The sequence below is a fragment of the Vidua macroura genome, chromosome 4 (assembly GCF_024509145.1).
Source record: "Vidua macroura isolate BioBank_ID:100142 chromosome 4, ASM2450914v1, whole genome shotgun sequence".
NCBI lineage: Eukaryota > Metazoa > Chordata > Aves > Passeriformes > Viduidae > Vidua > Vidua macroura.
In genome coordinates this window covers 62,546,137-62,563,539 of record NC_071574.1, presented here as the reverse complement: position 1 = coordinate 62,563,539, position 17,403 = coordinate 62,546,137, and the positions used below count along the sequence as shown (strand labels likewise).

The window sequence follows — 17,403 nt, the reverse complement described above, 5'->3', positions numbered from 1 at the left end:
TCTTCCCAACTAGCCCTGGTTCCCAGTCCATGGAAATCACTTATTACACAAATCAGCTTCTCTTGGCTGTGCATTCACAAGCAAAGCTGCTAACTTAGAGGAGCCTATTTTTAGCTAGGGTGCCTGGTTTCCCAGAGCGACCAGGGCTGTAGCTGCAAAGCATTTCTTTCACATCTCCTCCTGCAATGAGGTGCAGCAGCCGGAACGGGCAGCGGGGCTGCTGTGGCTGTGCAGGATCTGCCCTGAGCACTCACTTGCCTCTAAGATAACATTAACTCCTTTGAACACATTTGTTTCAGTGAAAAATTTAACAGACTGCAAAGAGAAGACTGAATCTCTACCTGACATTCGTAACAAAATGGTCACACAAACTTCTTTTTAATAAGATGTACATGAGCAGATGAGCAAGGGGAGATGAGTCACTTCATTTTTTTTTGAGCCCAGAGATTTCTGTTAAGCCTATCCTGTTACTGCAGCAGAACTGGAAGGGTTCCAGGCTAGTAAGCCCACTATGAAGAAGAAAATAATGGTGTATTGTGAAAACCACAATGGAGGCTAATGGCCAAATTGTCAACTGCTGTCTTAATCAGTGCTGCTAATAAATAAAAAAAATTTAAAAGCCACTGCACAAGTACTTTTTATTGTTAAACTGCATACAAACTCACAGAAAAGAACTCCGAACCTTTCAGAGCAAAAAGACCCATAGCTTAAGGAAAAAATAAGAGCAGTGCAGCTGCAGCAAGTGGCCACAGCTCACTGCAACAACTGTGGACTTGTTCAGTTGTGTGAGCAACATTTTCCAAGCCTGAATGGTGACTTTCTCAAATACTCATCATAAACTTAAAATGACCCTTCCCCATCACCCTGTGCAGGGTGCTCAAAAGGGACAGAAATCATGACCTTAGGAAGCATGGAAACACAGACTTCTATTTAACAAGAGGAGTTTAATACATCAGTTGTCCCACAGAAGGGACAAGTTCACATAGGTCGCTACTGCACAAGACGTTCCCTCAACTAAAAAAGCTCTAAGTGTGCAGAATTCCCAGGATCTAAATCCCTGCCAGCCAATACTCTGAGACAGCCCAAAGAGGACTCAATTAGGAGGAGCCAAGCCTGTAATTCCAGCACAGAAACCATGATTCAGCAATGCACCCAGGCACATACCAAGTATTCATCAAATAAGGCCTCAACTTCCTAACACTCATTTTCTAAAGGACAACTGTGCTGCTGACGTAGAAAGCAGCAATTTGTTCCAACCCAACTTTTATTCCATTCATACCATGGGATAGAGAATGTCACTGATCAGCTGCAATTTAGAATTAAAGAAAAAATGTAATGCAAAAAGTGGAGGTTTTATTAGTTTGTTTTAAAATTCTGATATTCCTCCTGTAAGAGTCAATTCTTTGAATGCAACTGAATTTTATTGTAATAAAGAACAGTGCCATTCTATTGATGCTAGAGTAAGATTTGTTTTGTACAACACAAGAATTTCTATGATGATCTCCTATGTACCTGTAGCACCTTGGAAGCCCCCAGTATTTCAAATCTATTTATAGTACTAACATATAATTGGATAAGCTGTGATATTGTTTCTGTAAGTATCAGTGATGTCATGTATTTTAAAATACATGTATTTTAAAAAAATTAAATAAAAAAACAAGAGCAAAACCAAACACTTCATTTCAGCATCTAACTCTCATGCCACAAGGATGACTGTCTGCTCATGACCAATGAAATTCTGCTTTCAAGAATGTGTCAGTGTGAAAGATAAGACTTGCAGTTAGGATAAAATTCTTCCTACAAAATCAAAATTGTCTGGTCCAATTCTTATTGTTTTCATTCTCTACAGATTCAGTCAGTGTTATATAAATATCTCCTGTCATTGAATGTGATCACTTATACAGTCCATTGTAATGCATCAGAATAAGGCCCCTTAGATCATACATGAACATATAAAAAACCCTATACCTTGTTAAATATGAATTTCTTTTTCTGAATCAAATCATTTCACTTTAAACAGAAGATGCTGATGACGTCAAAATAAAACCTTTAAAACAACATTCAGGATACCTATAGATTATATTTTAAATTAAACTTAAATAATATTATTTATTTTACTGTTGTAACATCTGGTAACTACAAAGCACTGTAGGTCACATTAGAAAAAAATGAACAATAGCCTGTTTCCAACAGGACAATGCCAGATATGTTAAAGCAAGAATTCTCCCCTTAGGATAACTTTGCAATAGTAAATAGCACCATTAAAAGGAAGCCTTCTTCTATTAATCTTTTAAGACCCATTTATTTTCTTAAGACAATTCTCTCATAGTTGGTGTAGTTTTATTCTGGAAAATGAACTAATTTTGCAAATAATAAGTCTTCAAATTTACATCAATTATCTGCACCAGTAAGATCTTGCTAAGAACATCAATCTCACAGAGAAGATTTTTCAGCAACTTCTTCTTCAGACTGCAACATTATCATCTGTTGAAACAATGCTTCATGACAGCTCATCAGGATTTCAAAGTGAGAGTATTAACTAGCTGTAAACTATTAATCAGCTCTTAAAATTGTACAAATAAGTTGCATGAATTTACAATCAGGTTTTCCTCATAAATCCGTATATTATGCACTTCTGATATTTTTTCTTTTGGTGGAAAGACTTATTTCAAAGCATTCCTTTCTTTCACAGAAACAAATAGAAACCTTTATATCTAACACTCTGCTAGACTACAAACATCACCATTAAAACAGCAAATCACGTTGCTAATAATGTGAAGGAGATACTCGTTTTACTGTAATCCCCTTCTCCTCCTGTGGAAAGAAAAAGGAAATAGGAAGAATCCAAAAGAATAGTAAAATGTCCTTAAAAACTTAGAGCTAAGAAATAAGAAGTATTCAGCACTATGCCCAATTGTGTTTCATCTGCAGTTGGTTTAATTTAGTGCCACTGCACACAGGCAGCACATGGGTAGCCAGGCTCAGACTGCTTCTTTTCCATCTAAAACCAAGATGAGCAGAATCTGATCGCTGCTTAGGAAGAGCTGCGGCACTCACTGCGTTCAAACCTCTCTCGCAGTAAGGTTTCCAAAGCAGTTGAGGAAACACAACCACTCCTTTTCTTTCAACATTTCACCAGCAGCTTTACATAAATAGCTGTTGAATGGAAGTTAGGCTGTTGTTTGACTCTACTGCAGAGCTACCCCTCAGGCTCCTAAAAAAAACACCAAAGCGCTGCTTCAGTATTAACTCAGCCTGACAGTTCAAATCTGACAAGCAAATGCTGAAAAGTTAATTTGCTATTGTCAAGCTTTATGTTGGCTCAGGTATTATCCGCCTGCACCACTCCAATCACCCCTATGGATCAGGTAACATCTGTCTTCCAGCACCAGGCACTGAGCCAGCACGGATTTCACGCTGCGCTGCCTGGCTAATTTGACAGCAGTGCTCCAGATCACACTTGGTCTGCTGGATGATAAAGGAGCACCTGGTCTAGGGTTAACAATCATGGAGCTGGACTCTTATTTCTGATTCATACCAGCCTGGGAGTAGCAACAGTTTCCTGGGGAGGAGAGAAGAGCAGCAGGAGAACCAGCATCTTCCTGCCTGGGATCGCACAGCCCAGGACCAGAGGGAAGAGGGCACACACAGCCGTGCCCAGAGCCTGCAGGAAAACCTTCCCCCACAACTGTGCACCAAGACAACCTCAATCACAAGGATCTGAAGGCTGTCAGAGCTCATTCACTGCTCTGCAACTCCAGCAGTCAGATTTCTCCTACCTAAAGTGGACACGGGGACAAAGAAACAGCCTCACAGCAACAGATCCACACTACACAGCCCCAGATGTGGATGAATTTCTCCCCAGCCATCCTTGGCTGAGCAGAGCTGTACAGCTGTAATTCTGACCAGACCAGTCTGGGTCACACAGTGCTGCAAAATGTAGGCATATTTCAGAAGCCATCCAGGTTATTTGCCATTCAGTGGAAAGCCCTGAGACACTGTCAGTCTGGGATCTCATTCCTGAACCCAACTTAATGGCATTATATGCTGATAACAAAGATACCTAACATTTAAATTTCTTTTTTCTAAAAGTCTCCTAGGCAGGGAAAGCAACACTGAATCAATAACAAACTTATATGAACCGTGTATATGTGTAATGGGAGAAAGAAGAACCTCCACAGGGGATATAGGAAGCAAAAGTTTGGTGCAACTGTGATTGTTGTCACTCTTGCTTTCCTTGAGGGCCAAGTTCATTGCAAAATCTATTAACATTAGCAACAAGCAGAAAGTTTATAACAACTGAAATTCAAGTTATTCCTTTTTATTTTGAGTAAAATTAATTCCACAACAATTCCCCCACATCTCGCTGCTAAGGTGACTGCCCGTGACTTGTCCCCCAACAAGAAGTTTCTGCATCCACCTCCTTTCCATGGTACAGCACAAAGGAGGGTGACCAAGTCACATTACTTAATGCACTGATGAGCTAAGTAGCTTGTTAATATAAAGATTTACTCCTACTATGAAGTGTTTCACATTAGGACTACACAGTTTTTTGCTAGCAAGGAAATAAGTTTCACCAAAATCTTTCCTTCTTACTTTAAATGAAATATATGCATCATGACTAGGAAAAAATCCTCAAGATTGTTCTTGTGACTGCCAGACTCAAATCTTCCCTGTTTCAGAGACATACATGAACTAAAGGAGCATCTCCCTTCTTTATACAATATACACTATTGCAGAGACCGCTAATATACAGTCAATGCTTATTTTTCTTCTTTTTCATTTTTTCAGTGAGGGGGGAGAAATGTTTTTACCAGGATTGGTGTGCTATTATTCTTCTGATGGCCCACGTTTCTTTTTTTTCCCAACAAACCTAAACAAGAAGCACGAATCTAAATGCTGTTATGTAAATGAGATGAAGTGATTAAGTAGATGAGATACTAAAACCAAGAAGTAATAAACTATAAATATCAAGAGACCCAGAAAGATGTACCAAATATACACAAAATACATTTAAAAAATCTAAGATAAACTCTAGAATAATGTAAACACCAACAAGAAAATAACAAACTATTAAGAAAATTTGAAAACTTTTCTTATACTAAGAAAGAATGTATCAGATATCTTTGACCTACTGTTAGATAAAGAAGGGTTCTCATTGTCAGAGCACTATTCAACTTGCTGCAAAACAAGCAAACTTGAGTGATTTTCTTCATGTACCACTAAGTAATCATGATGCTTTTAAAGCAACAAAAAGCTAAAACCGGATGTATTAAGTGTTCTGGGGATGTTAATATGAAGTAAAGTAGGGGACCTGACATTTGTGCATTTGTGACAGCCCCATAACTGACCCTATGTCTCAGCAGTGCTCCCTCTGAACCCAGCCTGCCCTAACAACACGGCCTTCAGCTTTAGAAGCTAAGGGAAGCAGAAAAGAACTCCACCATGGAGTACCACAATTCCCTAAAGAGACATCACCATAACCCCCCACAAAACCAGTCAGGTTTTCATCCAGTCTGAGAAATGTAACTTGTCCACTCTCTACCCTGCACAATGGTTTTTGACAGACACCAGAATTTTACACACTCAAGCAAAACCCAACCCCACCCACAAGGGCTGCTGCAGAGGGGTCAGAACAATTCACACAGTGACAACCAGCTGCTGCTCACTGTAAAGTTGAGTCAATATGACAGAGGTGCAAAATCCCGGCAACTCTGTCACCTGTGCCCAGCCACGGTCAGACTATTTAAGCTGCCAATTAACTGTCCTGGGTTATGGATGCAGCTCCACAAAGAGCACACTAAACTAAGGTTTATTAGCTCAGGTGCAGCAACAACTCATTTTTGCAGCTTCTCGCCTAGGTTTTGTCCAGAAGCGGAGCAGAGGTATTTCATGTTCACAGCTTGAGCTAATTAGCCTTTCCAAAATCCTGGGGGCTTAGAACAGTGGTTCAAGGGTCTTTAAACTGCACTCCAAGCTTATTCTGGATGACACATATTATCCAAAGCCTACACCAACCTCCCAATACCCTGGATAATAGAGAAATGACTACAAGCGTGATCTCTTGACTTACAATGCAAGGATCTAATCACTACACCAAGTGATGAGAAAGGCCACCTGAGGCCTTTAAAGTGCTACAGTTTCTCAGAAGAGAAAATTAGATCAAACACAAATACAACATATGCAGCAATCCTGAGCTTTGCATGAAGACATTTAGACACAGGCATTGTCCATTTAGACACAGGAAACAATATTTATCATACATAGCAATTCCAGAAAAAAAAAAAAAAAAAAAAAAAAAAAAATTTGTATTCCCAATGCCAAGACTTTGCTTCTATTTCCAAGGTGCTGCATACACCTACAGTCTCTGTTTAACCCTCTGTCATCTCTTGCTTGCTGATTTTAATTTATATCATCTGATATAAATTAAAAGTTTGTTAAATTATTTATTGGCTGCTTAGGCACTTTTTCTTTGATTTCCATTCTGTCTATTCAACAGAGGCCACACTCCTGAAAACAGTATCTGAGCACATTAGAGAAGAATACTAAGCAGTGATTAAAAACTACTATGTAACATTCTCTAAGATTTCTCTTGGCCAGAATTCTGCATGCTACCAAGAATTTTAAGAGCTTTAATAAAACATCTAACCTGTTCAGTGTTTGCTTTTCAAAAGGCAAGCAGATGAAGCATGCCTGGTGTAGGCAAAATAAGTTCATGAGCTTTGCAGTGCTCTATATTGCACAGAAATATTACACAAAAAGATACAAATGTCCACAGCCTACAACGTGTGTCTCACACTAGAAGGTAGGGGTAGCTATCTCTTACTGCACAGGTCCAACATTCTCCTTCAGCCAAAGGATTTCCCCCAGTGTAATGGGGAGAGAAGCTTCTGTGTTGACTTTCTGGGTTTTTGCCTTCATCTTAAGTCAGAGACCACTGATGTTAATATTCCTTATTGCTTAAACTTGTAACTGCATCACATCCTCTGCAATGGGTGCATTGGCTTTCTTGCACCTGAGATACATCACCCAATCCAGGAAACCCACCTAGATAAATAATGTTCACTCTGCTCTTACCTTTCTGCTTTATAACTATTCTGTCTTTCTTGGTAGCCTGGTAACCCTAGCAATTAAAGACACCATTCTAATAAGGTTAAAAAAAAACCCCAAATCCGTAAGTTTCAGGGCATGATTCAGCAACTGGGAATACAATTCAAGTCATAAAACTATTTTTCTCCTTTTCTCTTTCCTTCCCTCTCTACCTTGTTCCTCTCAAATACAACAAAAAGTCCCTGGCCTCAGGATTTTTGCCGGGGGTTATGCCCTTAAAGTCATTTCAGAATACAGTCAAATCTCAGTCCATTCTCTGATGCTGGAAAAACAGCATCACTCATCATCACTCACCACATATCTATGACAGCATGATAACTCTGGATGTTTCCATCAAGTTGACAAAGATGCATAACTTAAATAAAAATTCATGTTCAAATTATCAACAAATGAAAGTTAATGATGGATCAAATTTGGCAGAACTATTCTAATATGTAACACAATTTGGTACCAAGCTATAAGATGTGAAATTTAAGTGATAAATGGTTGCTAGAGACCTTTTCAAGATAATTGACATGCTACAGTGTATTAATATTTCTTCCATTAGTATCCATCTGGAGCACTCATATATTGGCAGAAGGCCAAGTGCATTGTGTAGAAAATACCACTACCACAAGAGTCTTCTGCTTAAAAGACAAATACTTTGGGAAACCAAATATTAGTCAGATAATATTAAGAATCTGATTTTTGACCTTGGTTCTCCACTGTCATCTCTTTTCACATCCATATCTTTTATGGAAATGATACTACCACAGTCTGAATTATTTTTTAAGTACTTGATGTTTTGTCTGGAACCAGATATTTTTATATGAACATGACCTGAGTATCCCCTGCAGATCCTTTCACAGATCAAAAGCACAAAAATAATTTTTGAAGGATAGGATTTTGTAGCAAGTGTCATCTAAGTCTATTGATTATTTTCAGAGTAAATCAGTTACAATTATCATCTTTTTCATCTCTTCTAAGAATTGTAGTTCCTCTACTGTATAAGAAGTCTTGTTACAAAAGAGCATGGACAGGTTCCTGGGGGCTTCATCCAGCCTGCTGTTGCAATGATATTATCTCCTCTGTGTGTTTCCTTATAATTGTTCCACTTGAAAGCCAGCATTCACCCTGCATAAGAGTCTCATGCTCATTCTCAATCAGCATTATCCACCTTTCAGCTCTACTAGGCACTTCTAGTTTGTCACAGTGACTTTGGCCATAAGATTCTCCCAGTAAATGCTTTCAGCAAGTTATATTTGTCAGAGTCCTGAGAAGCACCAACAGGCTTTATTTGCTGTGGTCAGTCCCACCTTGGAGCCCAACCCATGCACTTCCCAGTGCAGAGCCTGTAATCTTTACTTCAGCTCTGCCACAGAGTCCTGGCCTGAGGTGTCACAGCTGTGCCTGTTCCCCATCCCAGTCCCTGATATTCCTGAACCGTACTTAGATCCCCTGGCTTCACTTTGGACCTGACTTTATATCTTTCCTGCAACTAGGGAAATACTCATTCTATATAATTTTTAATCCAGATCAAACTTAAAAAGCAAGAAAAAATTAAAAGCTTACAAATTTTCAGACCCTAGTTGACCTGCTCTTTCTACTTTCTTGTACAATATTCTTCCAGTTTCGGAGAGGTGGTTACAGCACACGCTTGCAGATGAGGTGGAGAAACAGCACCATCATTCAATTAATGGTAAAAAGCTAATAGAAATACTTTTAAGCCAATCATTGGCAAAAAGTCAAATAAGTACAAAAGAGAGGGAAAAGATAAATCCCGTGGATTCCCCTGGGCCAAACAAGCCTTGAATTCCCAGCATCAATAAAAAGAGCAGAAAAAGAAAAAAGCAATGCAGTTGTCCCTTGTGTCATCCTATAGAAGTTAAAAAGCACAAGACCCTTTTCACCCTGCAAAATCACAGTTCACTTCCCTTTGAAAAGATCTAAAGATCTTTTGAGAGATTAAAATACATCTATTTTCTGCTATTACAACCACAGGACAGTGATCCTTGTATGGATTTTATGCCCACACACAGGCAACTGAAAAAGATAGCGATGTGAGCAGCTGCTAACCGAGATCTGCAGCACAAATAAAAAGAAGACAACACCACAGGCTAAGCTTCTGGAGCCACAGCAAATAGCTGTTAATGGTGTGGTGCAGGTACTGCTTTGGGAGCCACCTGCCGCCAACCAGGTCAGCCACAGAAACTTCCATCATAAGAAAAAGGAGCAGGAGAAGCCAACTTTTTTCTATCACCAATCCAAAACATTATATATGGATTTCAAGGGAATCATAATAGAATAAATCTGGAGTATCCTGGAGAAGAGGATTTTAGCATAGGAGACTTAATTACTTTTACCACAGAAAGAAATTTTTTTCCCTAAAAGAAAATAGAACTGAATTAATGGCCTGGGAGAAAAAGCTAAACAAGCAGGCAAGTGGAAATGCAAACCAAGATTATCTTAAATGCACATGGGACAGAATTCAGAAGAGTAGGAATGTTGCTGAACAAACAGCTTAAATCCACCACACTAGAGAGCCACTCAAGGGACAAAAATCAGAAAAGAGCCTAAATTAGAAAGAAAAAGGGGTAGAATAGTATATATACAAATGAGAAAGACATTCATAAAGAGCATATCATACATTCTGTCTCAGTTATACAATCATCATTGCCAACCTGCTTAATTCTGTGAGATCATAATTCATCCTAGGATCCACACACATCCATCTTCTTCATTTCCTGTTTCTCCTTCAGTTTTAGCATGTATTACCTCCTAAAATATAAATATATCACTTGCTTCCCTGCCACATGGATCTCTTCCTGACTTTCCTGAATGTTTTCTATGCACACCTTTCCCACACAGTTTTTGTCCATTTGGATATCCAATAATCTCATCTGGAATCTATTCAGTAATGATTTATTTTTCCTGCTGCTTAGAAACTCCAGCAGTCTACCCCACCCCACAGATTTTTCAGGATGTGATCTATATCAGAAACAGCATCATTCATCTGTACGAGTGATTCCTGACCAGAAAGGCATTTAGCAATACAGACCTTTGAACTGAGGCTACTTGGGGCCACGCATCTCACAAAACGTACCAAATTCTGCATGTGCTTATGAGCAAGGTTACAGTGGCCATGGCATACCGTGGCAAGAAAAAAATTCAGAGGGACTGAGGCATTATAATCAACAAGAATGTTGCATCAAAAGATTATTGGCCAAATTGGGCAAATGGACACCCATCTCTGATCAGAGCAGCCCTCAGGGGGATGCACACTGAGGAGGGGAAGCAATATAGTGCAGCACAGTGACAACTTCCCAAAAAGACCCCAAACCTTACGTAAAATTCAACCAACACACAAACTTTGTCATAGGTAGATAAAGGGAATATTGATCAGACTGCTTTAGGATTTCTTTCTATTACATGTATCACAGGAACAGCAAACTGTCTCAGTCAGGGTTCAGTCCCCATTAAGTCACCTTATGGAAGCCTGGCCCAGCTGGACTTCTCATACTGGTTTTCAGCAGCATCATGGCTGGCACACTATTTTTCCTAAGTGTGTAAATTTCACCTGGTTGGCTGCAGCTGTTCTTGATTTGGTCAAGGTGAAGAGCCTCTGCTTCTCTAGCTTAGTGGTCCATAACAAAAATAAATATAAATTTTGTAAGGTTTTGATATAGAGCAATGTTCAGTGAGGGTACCAATAAGGCAGCAGGAATCTTCATTAGTCCTATGAGGGAAAGGCATATATTTATTCTGGTTTCCATCACACAGTGGAAAAAAATAGGCCAACATTATAGGAATTCCAGTCCTTGAATAAGAGCATCTGTAAAATCAAAGACTGAAATAGGGGAAATGGGTAAAGAAGATTAAAAGGCTTCATGTACCTCTGAAGTACAATAATTTAAGACAGGAAATTGGTATCACTATAGCAACCAACATAGTATCATGAATGGCTGAAAGGAATTTTCAAAGCCTACAGGGGTGGGAAACTGGATGTTTGGGACACTAGAGGAACATTTTCTTTACAGTTAAGCACTTAAAGAAACAAATCAGTCATATGGTACATTGTATTTCTAATAAAATTTTCCTCAAACTTGGCATTATATAGTTTTGTTACATCTAATTAGCAAGAAGTCTGATTACAGTTCACAGATGGTGAAGTCTTTAACAGGAATACAAAAAGACTACTTCTAATCAGTCAGCATCTTACTTTGGTAAGTCTGCAGGCACAATATCCAGATGTAAATAAAATTTAAAGTGCCAAAATATTTCCCATGAGGGAATGACTTGCAGGAGCTATCAAGAAACAAAAGCTTGCAGTAATAAGACCAAATTTATATGGAACTCCAGTGGGAGAGTGTGGAAAGATGGCTTGGGGTAAAATTAGAAGAAACTGAGAAGTTGTATTCACATCCTAACAAAAGTTACAACACTATGGAAATTATAGGATAAAATGCAGCTGCTGCTCCCTGGATGGAATGCATTTGGCAGCTCAAAACCTCTGCCATGATGCTCCCTCATACACAGAACCTGCAATCATAGCCCCTGCTAAGGGGATGAATGGAAGGTGGAGCAGAGCAGAAGCACCACTGCCAGGCTCTTTTGAAATCCTTGCAGGGAGGGGAACTCGATGGTAGCTGATAATCACACAGCGCCTGTCAGCCAGGGGCGATGGGGGAAGATGTCCTGCTGCTGAGCCAGCAAGTCAGGGCTGAAATTGCTCTCCTCAGATCAACTTGGTTCATTAAAACCTAATTGTAATACTAACACGCATGTCCATCCCAAAGTTACCCATGCCAAGGTACAAGCCACCTCTCACTGAGTATGCACTCTGAATTTATCAACTATTGACTTTAGGAGCAAGGTGAGACAACTTCACACCAATCAGTAACAAAGATATGTATGACTAGAGTCACTCAAGCACCACCTAAACAAAGAAATAGTAGAAAAGTAAGTTGAGAATAGGGAAAAGTCAGGGAAGACTCCATCATAACTGCTGGGATCAGTCGATGGGCTGAATCTCTTCTCCCTCATAGGGACATCTACTGGTTAAGAACCCTACTCTGTGGATGCTGAATATTCTTAATGGGGATTAGTTTGTCTGTGTACTACTTTGAATATGTTTTTGCATTCAGATACTATCACCAGCAATCCCTGAAACTTAACCTATATTCTATATTTATTCAGTGTTATTCTGTAAACTGTTGGTGAGTCCTTCATGGGCATCAGTAGTTGCCAGCAGTGGGAACAGTCAAATAAAGTGGAGGACCCACTGAGGGGTCTCCCTTATGCTGGTGGAGTGCCCCTAAATCAATCAAACCCCCCTCTGCTCCAGCAGCATGCTCAGCCCGTATAGAAAGGGCTCTATAACAGGACACAACAGAATGGTCAGGCACGAGGGACTCGGCTTTCCAGGGGCACTGACAAACCAAACACCAAGGACTGAAGAAATCTCCCCACACTAAGGTTCAAGGAAAACGCCCTTTCTCATGTGACAGAGGTATGTACAGGTATACCCCTGTAAATACAATGCAATGCAATGTGTCAGAAATTTCTCTTCCAAACCACCAGCAAGAGAAGCAAGATACAATTTCTCCTGTCAGTCAAATTCCCAGTTAGTGATGAAAGTCCTATGCAAGAAAACAATGACAAGATTTTAACAACATGCTGGGAGTTCAGAAGTGTTGTGACAAAAAAAAAAAAAGGATTTTTTTTAAAAAGGGGGAAATAACTGATTTTCAAATTGTGAGAAAGGATGAAAGCATGTGAAAATAAATAGGAATGCCAGGCAAGACAGCATGGTTAGTCTGGCAAACAGTATGGAGACCTGTGTCTCCTCTGTAGTTGTTCTGTATATTCTGCTCTTGATTTAAGTGGAATTATTTAAAGGCAAAGATTTCCTGAGAAGACAGTGAACCTACTAAAGTTTGGTACAAGCTTGGTTTAAGCTGTCCCCTAAGCTTTACCAGACCATTAGCTTTCATGATGATATTGTACAATATGTCTCTTATTAAACCCACAATGCTAGATGCTGCACGAACACCAAGCCCAAAAGATCCCCACCCCAAAGAACTTGCAAGTCTAGATAAGCCCATATAAAGTGTATATACAGCAGATTTACCAATACTAGAGGACCCTAGAGCCAGAGTGCCTAACCCATGAACTGAGGTGGCATGGAGAAGAAATACATTTCACATATGCAGAAATAACTTAGAATCACTCAGTCTTTGCTTAGTCAAAAAATGCCCTTTTTCAGACACAGCAACTTCTGCTGAAATACCAAGGCAACCTTTCCATACTGGCTATGAAAAAGGCACCAAAGGCACAGCAGCTCTTGTTCACTGCATTCACCAGCCCAGGGAAACCACCACCTGGATATCCACATGGAGAATAAGAAACATCTATGGATCCAATTGGCAAAATGAGACAGCAGCACCCAAAGACTGATGACAGGCTTCTTCCTCATTCCATAGGCAATTACTCCAGCATGTTAATGGTCTGAACAAAACAAAGCACCCTTCTAGAAGACTAATCTCAAAATCAAATATTGAGTCCAGATGTGACATGAAAAAGCAGCATTCACCAGGCCTTCTGAGAATTCTGACCAGCCAAAGAAAAGTGCAAAACTGAATTAAAAAAATCTCTAAGACTATAAACACCAGAATGGGGAGCTAGAGGGAGAATCTTACCAAAATCAAGGAATAATGGAGATTCTTCATAGAAAAGAGCAAAAGGAAGTGGTCCAAAAAAACCTAGAATTTTGCCAACTGTATTTCTCCATGCTTACCAAATGCAGAAAGCTGACAGGATCAGGCTACAGCAGCATTTCCTGCTACAGAAAACATTTTTAATAAGAGAAAAGACAGGTTTACAACTGACAGAAGCTGATTAATTTCTTTGTATGCAACCCTTACAATATTAACAGAAGGAAGCCTTTAATTAATATAGTAAGACTTTAAAAACAAACAAACAATAAAAACCCCAAAACCAGGGCGGACATTTCAGCTACTGCAAGAAGATTTTGCATGATGCATTCAGATGAGACTTTTGTGAGCTAGGTTTTGTAGCAATTAAGAAAGTCTGAAATGAAGAGGAAAAAAAGAAGATAAAGAGAGTCTAAGATCAAAAGCTGGGAAATAATCTGTGAGAAAAGGTGTTTTTACAAAAATTGCAGCCATGAGACACGTCAGAGTGTTAAGCTTGCAAAACCCAAGATAGCACTCAAATAATTTTCTACTCTCTTGCTTATGGTATTTTCTTAGAGCACCAAGTATCTTTTATTATAACTATGACTAACATGATTGCAACTTGATAATAATCATTATCAGAACCCCAGATTCCTGGCAGGAGAACACAGAAAGCTGCAGAAAGTACTCAGAATCAATTTTAAAATATGCATTTCTTGGCTAAGATGTGGTGAGAAGGATTTGCTCTTTTACTGTCTGAGTTATCAGAAAATTCATAAGAGCAGTAAGAAATTAAGTGCTTCAATTTTAAAGTGCTGTTTTGATTATAAAAATAGGATAAGTAATGGAAAACCCAGTATTTTGATCACTACATATTTACCACACCTGATGTCTGAATAAATCTGATAGCATGATCACGTGTTTATAGTTCCCATAAATATGCCTAATCCCTAAGTATTTTAGGTTAAGCAAATGATGTCTAACTTGCAAGACACCTAACCCCAGAGATAAATGATAATCAGAGTTGGTCCAGCAGGAGCCTGCTACAAGATTAGACCTTCCAGCTATTCTTTCTCCTGATCACAGAATCACAGACTGGTTTGGGCTGGAAGGGACCTTAAAGAGCATCTCATTCCAACTCCTCTTCCACTGCACCAGGTTGCTCAGAGCCCCATCCAAGCTGACCTTGAACATTTCCAGGGATGAGTTCCATTTACTTTAACAGAACTCTGCATTTTCACTATAGGTAAGTGCAAACCTTACTGACCAGTCAAGCAATAAGATTTTTTTAAGAAACAGGCTCAAAGAATATTTTTCAAATTTAATCAGCGTGCATCCATTTTCATTTCAAATGTCTGAGTCACATTCCATTACTGAAATGAGAATTTTAATAAGGTTACTATTTTGCTTCTGTCTCATTAGTTTTATTACTAATTGCAATGATTTATATCTATTGTAAATATTACTATAAGGCACATACTTCAGGGTTACATTCAGGCCAAACTGTAATTCAAATCTACATTTTATTACATTTAATTGTGTTTCTCTGACACATGGTTCAGCTATCAGATCTACAGGAGATATTCTGGGTCTTGAATTTCTTGAATAGAGCTGCTAAGGAATTTAAGTAAATTAAAGATTCTCCTTTCCCCTGGAAACACAGATACGTCCTACTACAGTAAAATCAGTCCCAGCTGCTTACTCTGTATTGCAAGGTGTAGTGGGAGATGCAGAATCTGGACAAGTCATTAGAAATATGAGATAAGACTTTCATCCCTTTTTTTTCAGGGGAAGAAGAAAAATGAAGGGAAATTAGCTCAGGGTTTTGTGTCTCTGCAGTACCCCTCAGTCAGAATTTCACAGCCGAAAGTTCACCACTTGTGCAACAAGCTTGGCAGAAAGATTGCAAGCTCTAAAGTTAAGAACCCACTACAACTGCATTAAGAAGGGAAACTGGGGAAAAACAAGGTCAGCCTTAGCAGGATACTTATTGACAGCATGGGCTCTGAGAAGTTCATGTCAAGCCTTCCAGCCTGCAGATTGAGACTAACCCAAACCAAAATAGAGTGTTCTCCTTGGTAGTAAGATGACAAAGTTACTCTAGTTTGTCCTTGTAATGACTGTCTTTCATTTTCAGCAACTGAACTTCTTTGCCCATGAAAATCCTCAAGACGTGTGGGTTCTCTGTATAAGAAAAAAATCTGCATAGCAATTTCTCCAGATACACTCAGAATATGAAAGCTCTATGGCTTTAAGTAAAAACGTGAAGAAGCCAGCAAGAGGGAATAAACAGCCCTTACACTTATATCAGGTATATTTCTTTTTTCCCAGAAAATATAAATTCAAAATAGACCAATACCAAACAAAAAACAACAATAACAAAAACAAAACCACAAACACACAAAAAAACACCCCTAAAATAACCCCACAAAACCAACAACACAGTATGTCAGAATCATTTTCATAAAAGAAGTTTAACACACTTGAACTGGATCTCTATGCAACCTTTATGCCCATTTCAAATGTTTCTTTCACTACCAGTGGAATACAAAGCTGCTGCTGTACAAATTGCTCTTTTACTTCATGGAACATGAAGCCTAATAAAATCCTCCTGTTAAAGTTTTGCCTCCCAATTAAAAAGACGGATTAGTGCTCTCAAGCAAAAACCAAGAAACATTTTCTTTGAGTTCCAGATCATAAGATTTGTTTTCTATCTCAAAGGCAGTGGATGCCAATAACCTTGATTCCTGTTGATAAGAACTTGAGAGGAACTTGCATTAAAGATATTCCCATCAGAGCATCTTACTTCACAGCTGAAATGGGAAGCACTGAAGGCCAGCAGGAAAAGCTGTCTCTCCTGGGCCAGCTGGGATGATAGGAGCGATCAATGTGCACAAGCTGTTTGTATGATTTCAATACTTCTCATTCAAAGGAGTCAAGATCTCCATCCCCTGTGTAGAGGCTGAGTGCACTGAGTGTCTAAAATAAAACCAACAGAAGGAGGAGGTCTCATTGTATGTGCAGGAAACACTGTTAGGCCAACCAGGGAAAAAGAATAGCAGTTCTCTTTAGACTTCCAAAAAAACCTTTCAAAGCTTCCCCTTTCACCTAAGTTCTTGCAAATATTACAGTTCCACGTCAATAAAATGCAATCAGAAATTTTAAATGATTCTTCCTGTGTGTATATACATATATACACACACACATATATATAAAGCCTTACAAGTAAAAAGAAAAAACAAAAGTATTTTCAATTCTACACATGCTTTAAAAGTGCTTTAACTACCTAATTACTCTGTAAAAGTATTTAAGAACTCCAGGCCATGCAATACTAAGAAATGTGTTTTAAGTCTATTGTTCTAAGGAAAAAAATATATTTAGGACCTACAGCATATGATGAGTTAAAAAAAACCAACAGAACAACCAACAAAAGAAAAAATCCTGAACAGCTCCTTTGTATCTGTAAACAAGCAGGCTCTTTGGACCCCTGTCCCGTGCTCACATAGCTTGTGACAACTTCAAGTTACCGGCCTCTTCTTGCATGAAAGATCTGTTTAAAGAGAACATTCCAAGAGACTGTAAATCACTGGGTATGGACAACAATGTGTTTTTCTCAACA

At 39.0% G+C, this 17,403-nt stretch overlaps 1 protein-coding gene across 1 annotated transcript in view; it reads right to left on the bottom strand.

Moving 5' to 3' along the window:
- Positions 1 to 17,403, bottom strand: part of SORCS2 (sortilin related VPS10 domain containing receptor 2) — a 529,534-nt gene that overhangs the window by 374,594 nt on the left and 137,537 nt on the right. The window lies entirely within an intron of this gene.